Source organism: Triticum urartu, unplaced genomic scaffold (genome assembly GCF_003073215.2).
Source record: "Triticum urartu cultivar G1812 unplaced genomic scaffold, Tu2.1 TuUngrouped_contig_25, whole genome shotgun sequence".
In the NCBI taxonomy this organism is placed as follows: Eukaryota; Viridiplantae; Streptophyta; class Magnoliopsida; order Poales; family Poaceae; genus Triticum; species Triticum urartu.
Window position 1 is genome coordinate 257,512 of NW_024112983.1, and position 16,494 is coordinate 274,005.

The 16,494-nt window shown below is 43.2% G+C and overlaps 1 long non-coding RNA gene across 2 annotated transcripts; it reads left to right on the top strand.

Moving 5' to 3' along the window:
- The first annotated feature begins 956 nt into the window (after positions 1–956).
- LOC125526994 lies at positions 957–4,891 on the top strand. Of its 2 annotated transcripts, none has more exons than XR_007291936.1 (4): positions 957–1,401; positions 2,194–2,264; positions 2,353–3,562; positions 3,662–4,891. It is a non-coding gene; the product is annotated as an uncharacterized LOC125526994 (long non-coding RNA). The 2 variants fall into 2 exon arrangements; XR_007291935.1 differs by having other exon boundaries at positions 959–1,401; positions 4,587–4,891.
- The last annotated feature ends 11,603 nt before the right edge of the window (positions 4,892–16,494 follow it).

Sequence of the window (16,494 nt, forward strand, 5' to 3'; positions counted from 1 at the left end):
AATTTGACTCACTTCCAGCTGGATCAGTGAAAATTTGTCTTTTTCACCAGAGGTGGATCAAAACTTTTGACACCCAACCATTTTGTCAATTTTACATTAAATATGGACTAAGGTTTTATAAAATTGATTTGGTCCAAATTTGCAACAAATATATGGTAGGTCCTTCACAAAAAACACATTTCGGGCACTCGAATAATGGAAAATGATTTTTTGGTGAAAAAAATGAAAACTCCCTTTGACAACATTGTTTACCATTTTTCAAGATGCACCTTTTTGCACAATATGAGATCATTTAAACAAACTATTCCATAAATATTGCCATAACATTGGTCATCTCACTTGAAAAGCTACGAATCTTCATACATGATAGCTTATTTATGAGAACACCTTTTCAAACTAATTGATGTATTTCAAGTTTTTTATTTTTGCTGATAACTAGGTCACATATAATGACACAATGCGAAGGTTTACATTTTTTTTGAATTTCCTATGCCCGTTTCAAAATGCGATCAAAACGATAAGCATGACCGTTCATATCTAGGGGTCGAATCTTGCAAAACTTTCGGAGTATCTCTAATGAAATATATATTTTTATACCTAGAAATGTTTTTTAGAAAAATTAAAGAGCAATCTATCAAGCGGCTGTACTTTAAAAATTGACTCATTTCCAGCTAAATTGGACATAAAATGTGGTCTAATAATTTCTAAAAATGATGTTGTGTCATTTAGCAACAAATATTTGGTTGTTCTTTCATAAAAAACAATCATTGTTGCTCGAAAAATAGACAATGCTTTTCTTGTGAAAAACTTAATTTTATTAAATTACGACTAATTTAGATGGTCATAACATCATTAAAGTGTTTATTGTGTTCTGATTGGTCTATAAGCCTCTCACGTGGATCATGCCTCAAACACCGTTGGATACCGCTGGATCCGACGGCAGCCCTCATCCCCCTCACACTCTCACCCCTCGCCCATCTCACCCCCTCGTCCAAACCCTAGCTTTCCTCGCGCCGCACCCGAGCCGTGCCTCCTTCCCTCTGCACGCTGCCACAGCTCGCCGCCGACGGCCTCCACTTCTCTCCCACCCGCCTCTCTCCCACCCCAGACGGATCGCCCAACACATCCATCTCTCCTCTCCTGCAACTCCTCTCTCTCTCCCCGCACTTCACAGCGACAACAAGCACTCCTAGATCCCTCCGGATGCCGGACTTGGAGGAGTGTGTGCAGCCCAAGCCCGCTGACCCGTCCGCCCCGCCCCCCGCCGCCGGTAGAAGATGGAGGCCCCGGGCTCCCCCTATGCCTCCTCGCCCTAGTCCGCGCCCAAGCGCGCACCCCTCTCCTCCCCGCTGCCCCCGCAGGACCGCCCCAACGCCGACCACGACGCCGCCAAGCCCGAAGGTAACTAACCACACGCATTCCTGTGTTCTCTCCGCGAGCTGAGCTCCGGGTCCGCTCACGTACGAGCGTGGCCACCGCGACCGCACGCGCGGATCTGTGAGATCCAGGCGTTGGCGCCCCGCCGCGAGTCGGAGATCTGCGGCCGGCCGCTGTGGTGGCGCCGGATTTGTGGTGGACGGTTCCATGGCAGCGGGCACTCACAACTGGCCAAGGATCATTCATGCTCAGCCCCTTTGTTTCGCACCTCACATGCCGCTACGCCCGGTTGACCTCGCTGCAGTGCACGGGGGGATGGCGGTTTGGTTAATGTGCTCTGGTTCGTTCGTTGGCTGATTCAGTGGCATTGCCTGCGCTCGAGTAGACTTTAGTACACTACAGCGCGCCTGATTGTGCACAGCTACACTTATTTACTTTGTTTCAGATGCGTGATTGTAGTTTTTTTTGTTATTCTAGAGTAACAAATTTTCTTTTGTGCTGTGCTGCAGAAGACGTACTCTTGTGTAGTTTAGTTAGAATAATTGCGATCTCTATTATCCAGTATGACCTTATAACAGTTTGGAATGATCTGTTTTGATTTACGAACACTTACTAGCCATAGTAGTCAGTCCTTAGCTCTGTATGGTGGTTGTTGCTTCGTTGAATTGCTTGGCGTCGCTGTAGCCGTAGTAGCCAGTGCTACTGTTTCCACAATTGATGCTTACGGTCACTGCACACAGTCTATTTTAAACCTTAGCATCCACTTCATATTCTTCTAGTACTGATATTCTTCTTTGAATTCATAATTTTTCGCAGAGAAGCTGCAACCTGCAGAATGCAAGAAAGGGCTGATGTGTGTTGCGTCCTCGCCATTTCTGGACATCAAGGTTGGGCAGACCTACTAGATGTAATGCTTCATTCGATTGTTGCTCTAGTGGGCTCCTTCTCTGACCTTCTTGCCTTCGCGGTCTGCAGGTTCTTGTCATCGTCCTATGTGAGCTGCGAACAGCTCATCCATCCCACCAACCCTGATAATTTTTATATATGCTTGCTATGGGTTTCCATTCAAAGCTATTAGGTCGATAACTGCTATCTTATTCAGTTTTTTTCTTCCCTGTATCTATCAAGCTTAGTCATGTTTACACATAGCTTCAGTAAATGGCATTGTATATGTTTTTCTCAGTAAATGCAAGACATTGTATTCAACAATAATCTCCTATGTATGCCATGAGCATGTGAATAGCTCAATCCTGTTGTCTTTGTGCATAGTGCTTACTGCCTAGATGTTCTCAATTTACAAAGGGTTTTGGGAGTACTTGCCTGTTGCAAATGGATGGGCCTGTTGTTAGTTGCATGAGTCTGACACTCCAGTGATTTCTAACTTAGACACTTGTATTTATGCAACTTTACCAACAATTTTGTTTGCAACAACATTATGCACATGAGGCAGGACTATACAAGTGAATTGTCGCAGTAAGGTCCTTCCATGGATTTCATGTGGCTCCTTGAGTTGTAAGATGCAGCTCCAACATTGAATATATTTTGAATGTTTCCAAAAATACTCTCTGTTACGTTTACTTCAATATATACATGCATGTTACTGATAGAAGCTGGCTGCAGGAATCTGTACACATATATACTCTCTTGGACAGTGCATTACTAGATCACTCACTAGGCATTATGTAATACTACTAGGAGATATGGGTGAGGGACTAAAAGGATGACATGCTTCCATGAATTTATTTGTAAGAAGTTTTTCTTGGTTGTGTACAAATCAACCCATACTGTCATCACATTGCGTGTTCTTGCTGCATATACCTCTCTATTTGCTTAGGCAAACAACTACTTATGTAATATGCAAACAACAACAACATAGCTAGTGATGCTAATTCTACCTCTTGTTACAAAATCAGAATTCCTCTTGTTGCACATGACAACTCCGTTTCCTCTTGTTACAGAATCAGAATTCCTCTGCTTCTTATGCTACTCTGCTAGAACTCTGCTTTTCTACTTGTCATATTGAATATACATGTTCTAAACATTATACAGTACTTTTGTTGTTAACTCCAAACAACTTGGGATCTTCTCTTCTGCATGCAGCAACTGGCTTACCAGTACGCCGCCAAGGGGGCATGCCTTGCCCTGGTAGCAAGGAGGGGGCATACATTGCCCTGCAGACAGCAAGGTGAGACCATCGTGATCCACCCTCCCACTTCCTTCTCATGATTCCCTAACTGCTCAACATGTTGATCTGTTCTTAACATCTGAAACTTGCTGTCTGCAGGGTGACTAGTGATATTCAGTTTTTTGTGTGTGTTTTCTACACACACACACACATGGTCCTTCCTTTTAAATCTCCTCTGCTGCTTACTGACAGAGTACTATGCACGTACAGTAGTTGAGTAGTAGTGTGTAGGTTATGGCAGTAGTGTGCTCTCACGTTGCATAAAATTCTGGTATTGCGTTCATATAGCTAATATGCTGCTGTTGTGCATAAAATTCCAGGATCTTTGCATGTAAGTTCTGGCTGTAGTGTGCTCTCCCGTTGTACATGCCCCTATCTTTAGTAAGATTAAATTGCTACTATTAATGACGAATGGTTGAGTTTTAAAACTTGAAGCAACACCTACTTTCTGGTCTTGTAGTGTTTAAAACTGATAATTATGATGCATTGGTCGGCCATATGGCCTTGTTTTTTAATGCACATATATATATATATATATATATGATGTAGTTGATAGGCCTTGATATCAACCTGTCAAGTTTATGTTCCCTGGTGTGTAGGTAACTATTCATTTTTTGGCAAGCCTATAATGAATTTATTAGAATTTTGCTCCTATTGCTGTGTACTGTATGAAGCAAAAAGGTCTATATTAGTGAGGATGTAAATGTAGAAGTATAGAAACCATAAATTCAAGCTTCTGTTGTAGCATGCTCAATATATAAGGTTATAGAATAGTGTTCTACAAAAGGTTGAAACACCATGGTCTCAGTCATTTATAGGAAGTAGAAACACTAAGGCTGACATGCACTTCACTGTTTCATTCGTTTTTTCTAATTTAATTTTCTGGATAGTAAATTTGCGATTGTACGCCCTTTGTGAAAAAATTGCATTTTACGTTTCCATGCCATACAATGTTGAAGCACGGTTCTCTGATATTCTGCGCCACTGAAAGGGTGATATCTTGTATAAATTTGGCTTTTGGCAGGTAATCCTTTTCCCTGCCATGTTCAGGTGCATCACTCTGATGCCGATGAAGGGTGAGATCTTGGTCGACACTATGGAGAAGACCCTGAAGCCTGGTGTGTTCCTCAAATCGGGACTGATAGAAACCGAAGGGCCACTCGAAGCCGTCAAAGGGCACTTGTAGATCTTGTGGTTGTGATTACACTTGTAGAGACTTGTAGAGCTTGTGGCTGTGATTACCATTGTATCTAAGTTATATGATGTAACAGACTTATTTTGGCTGTTATTTGAAGTATTATCTGTGCTTTCTGGTTGTTTTGATTTGAATATTGGTTATTTATTTACCGATGAATTGAAAACATGGACCCATATATTAGAACATGACAATCGGGACCCATTTGAGTAATGGACCCATCTCCTAAAAAATTATGAACCGTTGAGCCAGAAAGGCCTCGACCCGAAAACAAAAAAGGCTGAAATATTAGGCCATGCCCATGTAGTAGAGCAGAATGAAAAAAATGATAACTAAAAAGGCTGAATTAATGGGCTCGGCCCATATAGACACTGAATCGGACCGGGCTGAATCTTGTGCCACATCAGCTTGCCACGCTGGATGCCTACGTGGCCTGGGGAGGTTGCTAGTGACCAAAAATTTGGTCATGGAACCAACGACCTTTTACATATCACAAAGAAGGTCACTAATTTCAGTTTACGACCGCCAGCTTTTGACCTTCTGGTTTTGGTCACAAAAAGGTCGTAAATGAAAAACTATGACCTTTCAGAGACCAATAGTGAGGGTCACAAGTTGACATATTTCTTGTAGTGGGGGCGATGTTTGCCGGGCAATATTCGGCGAATCAGGATGACCTGCATCACCTTGACCAGGTTGAGGTCTCATTCTAAAAGATCCCTAATGCGGCCCTGCAACAGGGGCACGTCTTTGGATAACCCCCAATCTAATCCTTTGTTGACCCATGACGCTAGCCGTGGTGGGGGGCCCTAACGAAAGGCAGGAGGCGCCACCCACTTGGCGCTCCTGGGAGGTGATATAGAACCACTCTCGTTGCCACAAGCCGAGCTCCTCTTGAAAAGAGCCCTCAGGCCATGGAGCATCGGCATTCTTACTTATGACAGCACCTCCGCACTCTGCGTGCCTTCCCTCGATCATCTTCGGCTCCACTCCAAAAGTCTTGAGCCATGATCCAAAGTGAGGAGTAACACGGAGGAATGCTTCACACACGACGATGAATGAGAAAATGTGGAGGATAGACTCCGGGGCTAATTCATGAAATTCCAGCCCGTAATAAAACAGCAGCCCCCTCACGAAGGGATCCATCGGGAAGCCTAACCCCTGAAGGAGGTGAGACATGAACACTACGCTCTCGCCGGGCTGGGGATTGGGAATAGCCTGCCCTTGAGCAGGCAACCTATGCGGAATTTCGGCAGTCAAGAACTTAGCCTCTCTCAACTTTAGCACGTCCTCCTCCATGACGGAGGAGGGCATCCATCGGCCTTGAAGGTCGGAACCGGACATTGTCAAAGGTCCGAAGCGCCCGGAATCTGAAGCCTAGGGTATTGGAACTCGAGGCGACGGGCGAACTCGTTTGGGATTGGAAGAAGGAGTAAGGCCTTGGTCTCTTTATAGGAGGTCGAATACCAAGAGCCCTCCCCGTTACCGTTTGGGACTAGCCTTTAATCGAGAAAAAGTGCTAACGGGCACGATTGGGTTACCCACGTCCGGATTGATGAGAATCTCGTGAAAGGGGGGTACACGATCTCTGCTTTGACAAGACGTGCCAAGGAAACCACCTCGTAAAACATGCTGAGGTGGAAAAGTAAAAACAATTTGAGTAAAGGACTTGGCTGTAATGTGATGGTGCACTGCAGAATACGTCAGCAGATTTGATTTGTGGTAATATTATTCTCTCTATGGCAATATGTGGAAACTTATTTTACAGAGCCGGACACTACTCTTGGTGATTACAATCTTCTATGAAGGACTAGGAGGAGGAACCCGCCTTGCAATGCCGAAGACAATTTGCGCGCCGGACTCGTCGTCATTGAAGCCTGGTTCAGGGGCTACTGAGGGAGTCCTGGATTAGGGGGTGTTCGGGTAGCCGGACTATACCTTCAGCCAGACTCCTGGACTATGAAGATACAAGATTGAAGACTTCGTCCCGTGTCCAGATGGGACTTTCCTTGGCGTGGAAGGCAAGCTTGGAGATGCAATATTCAAGATATCCTACCCTTGTAACCGACTCTGTGTAACCCTAACCCTATCCGGTGTCTATATAAACCGGAGGGTTTTAGTCCGTAGAGGATCAACTCCATACACAACAATCATACCATAGGCTAGCTTCTAGGGTTTAGCCTCCTTGATCTCGTGGTAGATCTACTCTTGTACTACCCATATCATCAATATTAATCAAGCAGGAGTAGGGTATTACCTCCATCGAGAGGGCCCGAACCTGGGTAAAACAAAGTGTCCCCTGTCTCCTATTACCATCCGGCCTAGAAGCACAGTTCGGGGCCCCCTACCCGAGATCCGCCGGTTTTGACACCGACACCTACAAACCCAAAGTGATTGAGCATCACTGAAGAGATTGATCCTGCATGGATCCGACGCTTGTTAGTTTGAAGAATGTGCTTCTTCCAGACGATTAGGCGTCATGGTCTAGAGCATCCAAGAGGAAATTGTGGATCGCCGAGTGACCGAGTTTGTGAAGGTTCGGAAGTCACCGGAAGACTTACCATGAGTGACTAGGCGAGGTCTGTGTGACCTTAGCTCAAGGAGAATACAATGAGGACTGTGTGTCCTTAGGTTTCAATACCTAGCCGCTCCAAACAGATGTACAACTGAGGTAACAGTTGGAACTGGTCTACCAAATCATTGTCTTCACCAAGCCTACTCGTTCTATTTCCTCAACTCCTTCATTTCCTCATAACTATGTTGTGCACTTGTTCATATCTGTGTTTGAAGACTTTGACTGAAGACATTCTCAATTTCCTCAGTTCAATTTCTTCAGTTTGTTTATCTTCATCCTATTTTATCCTGTGTTTACACATTTTGTACTCTGTGCTTGTCTTCATTTCATCATGATGACCATGCTTGTGTTCTGTTATGTTTACTTCTGAGTACTTATTCCGCTGCAAGTAGTTCTTCGCTAAGGAATTTCCTCACCCACAAATTCCTCAGTGAAGAACTCATAAAAATCTCCTATTCACCCCCCTCTAGTCGATATAACACACTTTCAATTGGTATCAGAGCAAGGTACTCCCTTGTTCTGTGTGATTTTGGTTTAACCACTTGGATTTTTAGTTATGTCGACCGCAGGTATGATCAAGGTCTCTGCTGGGTATCCTACCTTCGATGGAACAGACTACCCCTACTGGAAGAATAAGATGCAAATGCATCTTGAGGCAATTGATAACGATCTCTGGTATGTTGTGGAAAATTGTGTTCCCTCAGTCACACCTTCTCTGAATGCTGCTGATGTGAAGAGATTCAAGCAACTCGATTCTCAAGCAAAGAATATCATATGTGGCCATCTGAGCAAAGGACAGTATGGAAGAGTGAGTGCTTAGGAAACTACTAAGCTTATCTGGGATAGACTGTCCAAAGTGAATGAAGGAGTCTCAACATAGCATGACTCTCGAGTTGATGTTCTTCGCAATCTCTTCAACCGCTTCAAAAGACATGACAATGAAAATGTTCAACAAACCTTCGATCGCCTCACTAACATATCAAATGATCTTCAAGCGCTTGGTGCCACTGACATCACCGACCATGAGGTGGTGAAGAAATTGTTGAGATCGCTTGATTCCTCATTTGATACTCTGGCATCGATGATACAAGAACGTGCTGATTACAAGTCACTTGATCCCGCTGATATCCTCGAGAGGCTAAATACTCATGAGTTCCAGCTTGCTGAAAAGAGAGATCTCTATGGTTCGAGCTATGGCAGATCACGTGCACTGAAGGCCAAGGCTGTTTCTGAGTCTGAAGATGAAGACTCTGGCAACAGCCTTGGTGATCCTGAAGAACTGAGACATGAACTAGCACTGCTCATGAAGATATTCCAGAAGTTCTCAAGACATGGTCGCTTTGGAAGACCCTCAAGGAGCAATGATTCCTCGTCCAGTGACTACAAGAAGAGACTTTGTCAGAAATGCAAGAAACTTGGACACTACATTCAAGATTATCCTTAGTGGGAAAAGGAATCAAAGAAGAAGAAATAAAAGGATTACAGTTCTGATGATGCGAAGAAAACGAAGAAATGCTCAAAGTCTTCTGCATCAAAATCCTCAAAGTTTTCAGCTCACAAGAAGAGCAGCTCCAAGAAGGCTCGGGCATTCATTGGCAAGGAAATGGACTCTGAGGCTGAATCTGAAGAAAATGAGGAGGAGGAGGTGTCTGAGGAGTCCGAATCTGGTGTGCCGAGCCTAGCTCTTGCTACTGCATTTGTCCGCAAGTCTATCTTCAACTCTGAAGAAAATGACCTCACCAACAAGGCTGATGAAGACAATGATGACTACGCTCCCACCTATTGCTTCACGGCAAAGGGTGCCAAGGTACTCAAATATACCTCCTCTGAATCAAGTGAGAATGAATCTGATGAAAACCTCAAGGCCAGCTATTCTAAACTAGCCAAAATTGTTGTGAAACAACAAAGGGCTTTTGAAAAGGTTCAAAACATGCTAGACAAAAGTGATGATATGTTGGGTGAAGAAATGGATCGCACTAAAACCTTGACTGAAAATCTTCAGAGACTTTAGACTAGGTTTGACAACCTTCAAGGTCATCATAACACTCTCTTATCTGATCATGAGAAGCTTTCTTACTAATTTCTTCAGAAAAAGCAAGATCTTGAGAAGCTAAGAGTGAGTTATGAAGATCTTTAGAAGGAGCGCGATTCATAACTTGCTCAACAAATCAGCGCTTCTCAGGAAGAATTTGTTCCTCCATGTTTGAAATGCATTGAACGTGAATCTGCTAATTCTTCACCTGAATGTTCAAATGCTTCTAATGTTACAAATTCTTCACCTACCTCTGCTATCACTAATTCCTCATCTGAGGACATTGCTAGTATCACTGACGATGCATGGCTGAAGGAATTGTACATGACAGGCATGTACAAAAGCCTCAAAGGGCATCAGACTCTCTGTGATGTGCTTAAAAAGCAGATCCTCAATAGGAACCCTAGGAAAGAGGGTATTGCCTTTGGGAGGAAATTCAATGCTGATGGTACATATTGGAAGCCTGAGTAGTACCCCAAAACCTCATGGGTTGCTGCAAAGGGACCTCCAGTTGATCCATCTAATCTATCTGGCTTTACATGTGAATCTTCTCATTCTTCTGATGAGTCATTTGACGCCAACTATAAACTGTTCAAAAATTAGAATGGTGAAGTATTTGCTAGATATGTTGGCACTAACTGTAGGAACAGTTCCCCTATGAAGAAAATTGGGGTTCCCAAAAGGTGCCTTGAAAGTCTTCAGGTGAATGTCCTCATGACACCACCTGTGAAGAATAGGAACCCCGGATCAAATTCTTCATATGGACCAAATTCTTCATATGGATCCAAGTCCTCATACGGATCGAATTCCTCACGTGGATCATATTCCTCAAAAGGATCAAAGTTCTCTTATGAATATCATTGTGATAACAACTCTGTTTCGCAGGGAAGAGCTAAGGGCTATGAATATGAGCATTATTCTTCTAATCATTATGTTCATAAGTCCTCGACGAATTTCTTTGCTTATTCATATGCTTACCCTAACTCGTCTTATGTGAAACAAAATGGATTGGCTTCTATGCCACCTTTCTTGTATGGAGCTCGCAGAGTGATGAACTCTTTGCCACCCCATCAGATGTGGGTGGTGAAGAAAAAGAACTAATCTCTTGTGAAGGGTCAGGTCTCCAGACGTGTGTGAACGTCTGAAGAATTTGCTGGAGACCTGAAAAATGCCTGAAAGGACACAGGCTAATCATGAAGAAATGAACTTTCATTTCTCACATCCTCATACTGCTTTATCTGTACTATTACTTGATGAAACTAATATGATGAATAGATGTCATATTCTTCACTGATGAAGTATATGAGTTCGTAAGCTACACTAATTCATCTGCAAGATGATCAACCCAAAGCTACTGAGTGGGTCCTCGATAGTGGATGTACAAATCACATGACTGGTGACAAGAATCTATTGATGGATGCTCCCTTATCACCATCGCATCTGAAGCATATCATCTTCACTGACAAAGGCAAAAGTCAGGTATTGGGTCTAGGTAAGGTTGCGATCACAAAGGATCGACACATGGACAAAGTCATGCTTGTCGAGTCCTTAGGATACAACCTCATGTCTGTCTCAATGCTTTGTGATCTTGATATGGTTGTTGTCTTTGGCAAGTATCATTGTGTTGTGGTTATGGAAGCTGACAATTCCAAAGTCTTCGAAGGCTTTAGGAGAGGAGACCTGTATATTGTTGATTTCTCTACAGGACCGCAACTAGCTGTGTGTCAACTTGCAAAAGCTTCAGAAGGCTGGCTCTGGCATCGACGACTTGGTCATGCAGGCATGAGGAATTTGCACACGCTTGTGAAGAAGAAGCATGTCATTGGCTTTGAGAATGTCAAATTCCTCAAGGATCACTTATGCGGAGCCTGTGAAGCTGGGAAGATGACAAAGGCTAAGCATCAAGCGAAGACTATCATGACCACCACTCGACCATTTGAATTGCTTCACATGGATCTCTTTGGTCCTAACCATTATTCTGCAGTTTCAAATGATGCATCTCAATATGGATTTGTTATTGTTGATGATTACTCTCGTTATACATGGGTACACGTTGTTACTTACAAACATGAAGTGCAGGAAGTCTTCAAACGATTTTCCTCGAGGGCTTCAACCAACTTTGGTGTGAAGATCAAGCACATCAGAAGTGACAATGGAACTGAGGTCAAGAATTTTGGTCTTGATGACTATCTTGATGATCTTGGTATTACTCATGAGTTATCTGATCCTTATACTCCTCAGCAGAATGGCGTCGTGGAGCGCAAGAACATGACTCTTGCTGAGATGGCTCGCACTATGCTTGATGAATACAAAACGCCTCGTCGTTTCTGGATTGATGCAATTTATACTTCTTGCCACATCATCAACAGAGTATATCTTCACAAATTCTTCAAGAAGACTGCCTATGAACTCCTCACTGACAAGAAACCCAATGTGAGTTATTTCAAAGTCTTCTTTGCTAAATGTTGGATTAGAGATCCTCATCACAACTCCAAATTTGCATCGAAAGCACATGAAGGTTTTATGCTTGGTTATGGAAAGGACTCGCACACCTACAGAGTCTTCAACAATGTTCTTCACAAGGTTGTTGAAACTGTAGATGTGCGGTTCGATGAAACTAATGGCTCGCAAAGAGAGCACCTACCTTCTGTGATAGATGAACCAACACCTGAGGAAACTATCAAGTTCAAGTCTACTGAGGATGTCATTCCTACCAAAGAATCTACTGAAGAATTCATTCCAGAACGTGAAGAATGTCGAGCTAATGCACCTGAAGAAAATGGTGCTGAATAAAATGCTGAGCAAATTCCTCGACGACAAGCAGCTCATCCCTGCGTTGCAAGAGAAGTGCAAGTTGAAAAGATCATCGATGACATTAAAGCACCAGGTCCTCTCACACGCTCAAAAGCTTCACATTTATCTAACTTTTGTGGGCACTATGCTTTTGTCTCTATCACAGAGCCCACTAAGGTAGATGAAGCATTTCTGGAGACCGAGTGGATTCAGACCATGCAAGAAGAATTACATCAATTCGAGCTCAACAACGTCTGGGAACTGGTCAAACGTCCAGATCCTCGCAAGCACAATATCATTGGCACAAAGTGGATCTACCGCAACAAGCAAGATGAAAATGGCCTTGTGGTGAGGAATAAGGCACGGTTTGTAGCTCAAGGCTACACACATGTTAAAGGAATTAAGTTCGATGAAACATTTGCACCTGTAGCTAGACTTGAGGCTATTCGCATATTACTTGCTTATGCTAACCATCATGATATCACTTTATATCAAATGGATGTGAAAAGTGCATTCCTCAATGGTAAGCTTGAGGAAGAAGTATATGTTGCTCAACCCCCAGGTTTTGAAGATCCAAAGAATCCTGACCAAGTCTTCAAACTCAATAAGGCCCTCTATGGCCTCAAGCAGGCCCCTCGGGCGCGGTATGATACTTTGAAGGAATTCCTTATGAAGAAAGGCTTCAAACCCGGTTCACTCGACCCTACTCTTTACACTAAATCTTATGATGGTGAGCTGTTTCTGTGCCAAATATATGTTGATGATATTATCTTTGGCTGTACTGACCAATGTTATAGTGATGAATTTTCCTATATGATGAGTGAAGAATATCAAATGTCTATGACGGGAGAATTGAAATTCTTCCTAGGTCTTCAAATTCGTCAATAGCGCAATGGCATATTCATATGTCAGGAGAAATACCTCAAGGATGTACTGAGGAAATTCAGCATGCAAGATTGCAAAGGCGTCAAAATTCCTATGCCCACAAATGGCCATCTGTGCACTGATGGAAATGGTATTGACTTTGATCATAAGGTATACCGCTCCATGATTAGTTCTTTATTGTATTTATGTGCATCTAGGCCAGATATTATGCTTAGTGTTTGCATGTGTGCCCGATTTCAAGCTACACTGAAGGAATCACACCATAAGGCTGTGAAGCATATTCTTCGATATCTAGCTCACACACCAACACTTGGATTATGGTACCCCAAGGGCTCGGCTTTTGATCTTGTTGGATATTCTGACTCTGACTATGCTGGTGATCGTGTGGACCGCAAGTCAACATCTGGCACATGCCATTTCCTCAGAAGATCTTTGGTCTATTGGTCCTCGAAGAAACAGAACTGCGTATCACTGTCTACTGCTGAAGCTGAGTACATTGCTGCTGGTTCTTGCTATGCTCAATTGCTGTGGATGAAGCAAACTCTCAAGGACTACGGCATCAACGTGAAGAATGTGCCTCTCTTCTGTGACAATGAGAGAACCATCAAGATTGCTCACAACCTAGTTCAGCACTCGAAGACAAAACACAGTCAGATTCGTCATCATTTTCTTTGTGATCATGTGTTGAAGGGCGACATTTCTATTGAGCATGTGAAGACTGAAGACCAGCTACCCGATATCTTCACAAAGCCCTTGGATGAGAAGAGATTTAGCAAGTTGCGGTGTGAGCTAAATACCTTAGAACCTTCGAATGTTCTTTGAAAAGGACACTCATCCTAACACTTATGCAAAATTGATGACTTAGATGTGCAACACATGAAGAAACGTTTTTCTTCAATCAATGAAGAATAACACTCTAAGTGTGAAGAAATTAACGAAGAATTTGATTCTCAGAACCCTACGACAATTGTACGCGGTGTCTGAAATCATCATTCTTATATGGTGGGTCACGCCACCACCAAAAGTTGAAAATGTTCAATTTGAGTTTTTCCTCAGTGTTGAAATTCCCCAGTTGTTCATATTCTTCAACTTTGCATTGTCTTCACAATTTTCGTCTTTTTTCTTCATTGGCTATATATATATATATGAGTTTATGTCCTCTACAGCATTCACTTATGGCTAATTCTTCAAGTTGTTTTTTTTCTGCTAAGTGAATGTGATCGGACGCTACCCCCTCTATGCTAAAGTCAACCCAATCTATTCACAAATTCTTCATGTGTGTTCTATTTGAAACTTGTTAAAAATCTTCACTGTGTCCTTGTCAGCTGAAGAATTTGCAAACGGAACGTTAAAACTTATCTTATCCAAACTTTCAGCTTTGCCGCTCAAACTGTTCCGCATCCCACGAAATACTTATCTATTCACCCACGATCTCACGTGATCTCCACTTCTCAATATGTGGGTGACACATGTCAGGCGAATGAGAACGGTCAGGGGCACGTTTGTCCAAATTCTTCTGGCGAACAGTTTTTCACTGTGGCTATAAATACCCCCTCCCCTTCCTCACTTCCTTTACTCCGCCGCTGCCGTAGCTGTCTTCCTCCGCCAAGTTAGGGCGTGGAAGATCTGCACTGACGAACTTCACATCTCCACATCCAATTCGTCGTGTTCTTCGTTCAGGGTAATTAAAAGTTACTTTTACTGCCCTCTTTGATTCAATTGATTTCTACAAAATCCTCAAAGGTGTTTATTCTTCAAATTCTCCACACACTAAACACCTCACATGTCATATGATCTTGACTCATTTCTCTAAGCTATAATTTCTCTTCAAGATTCCTCAATTGTGCGGATTTCTAATCTGTACAACTCTGGAACCTAAGACTAAGAACGCTTAGTAAAATACTTCAGGACTCGTCTGGTCAAAATTCCTCAAACTTGTTCTTTTTACAAAACCTTCTGAGAACGCATATGACCTCTCCAAATTCCTCGCAACTATACTCTATTCACAGGTACTCATGTCCGCTGCTAAATCACTAGGTTCTCATCAACTTAACTCATTTGCAGCATTCCTCGATGAAAAGTTGCATACATCTTCAGAGAATTCCATTGTTCAAATTCCCCAGCTGAAGAAAATGGCTGATGGAAAGAATCCATAGAAAGGAGGAAAGAGGCCTGAGGTCAACACTTCTTTTGAAATCCCTGAGGACATCTATGCTGGGTACTGCATACCCCCTGAGGAAGATAAAAATCAGTGCAAGGTGCACATTCAGAAGATAGAGAGGAGATGGGCAAGAGAGTGGATGGAGTACAGATATGTTACTCCCAAATACATGAAGAAATTCGCTGTTACCCCTCCAAACTCAAGACCTCCATTGGCACCTGGCCAAATAGCCGATCCCACCAGCCTCAAGCGCAGTGAGGACTATCCTGAAGAACGGGCCAAGCGCCAGGCCAAGTTGGCCAAACAGGCTAAGGAAGCTGTGAGGAAATTCAACGAAGACTCTGCTGCTGCTGCTGAGGCCTCTGTCAAGCCTAAGAAGGCCATGTCAAAGAAGCATGCTCACAAGCCAAGTGCTTCTTCTTCAATGCCCTCACGGCCAAGTACCTTAGCAATGCCCTCACGGCCAGAATCCTCAAAGCCCTCACGGCCAATTCCTCACGCTGCTCCTGCTCCTCCAAAATCCTCAGCTCCTCCGCCAAAGTCCTCAGCTGCTCCGACCAAATCCTCTGCACCTGTGCATCTTGCCATGTGCCAAAGGACGACAGCCATATCTATTGCCTCAGGAGCTTCTGCTAGTTCCTCAGCTGCACCAAATTCTTCAACGGGACCCTCTTTGCTCAAGACAAAGGCCACTGCTGGACGAGGTTCGTGCCCAAGTCCTCACAAAAGGCATGTCGCTTTCCAAGTGCCGTCGGATGAAGACGAAGCTGATGATGAGGAACTTGCCGAAATCATCAGGGATAGGCAAGTCAGGGCCGCTAGAGCCAAGAGCACAAATGTGTCTTTGCTTTTGGATCCAAAGTTGATCCTGTAAGTGCATCTAGTGCCCCTTAGTGATTTTGGTGTATTGAAGACTTATAGGTTAAGGATCTAATGTGTTTATGAGTGTACACAGGTCTATAAGTCTATGAGGAGTTTGATATTTACAGACAAAGTCAACCCCTAAAAATGAAGTTCTTCGACTGAAGACTTTGAAAGTGAAGAAATTGGTGTGACCTTGAAGACTTGGAATTCATTCGAGGAACATGAAGCGTGAAGAATTTTGTTTTTGTAGTTTCCTTTTCTCTTTCTTGAGTCATAGGAAACACCGTACTGTTAAAGGGGGTCGAGGAAATACTAAGGAAAATTATCCATGTGATGCTCAACTCAAAATCCTAAATCTACCAATCGCTTTGAGTGAAGCCATTGGAAATCTCATACAGTTCAGTCATATTCTTCAGTGACAGAGATGAAG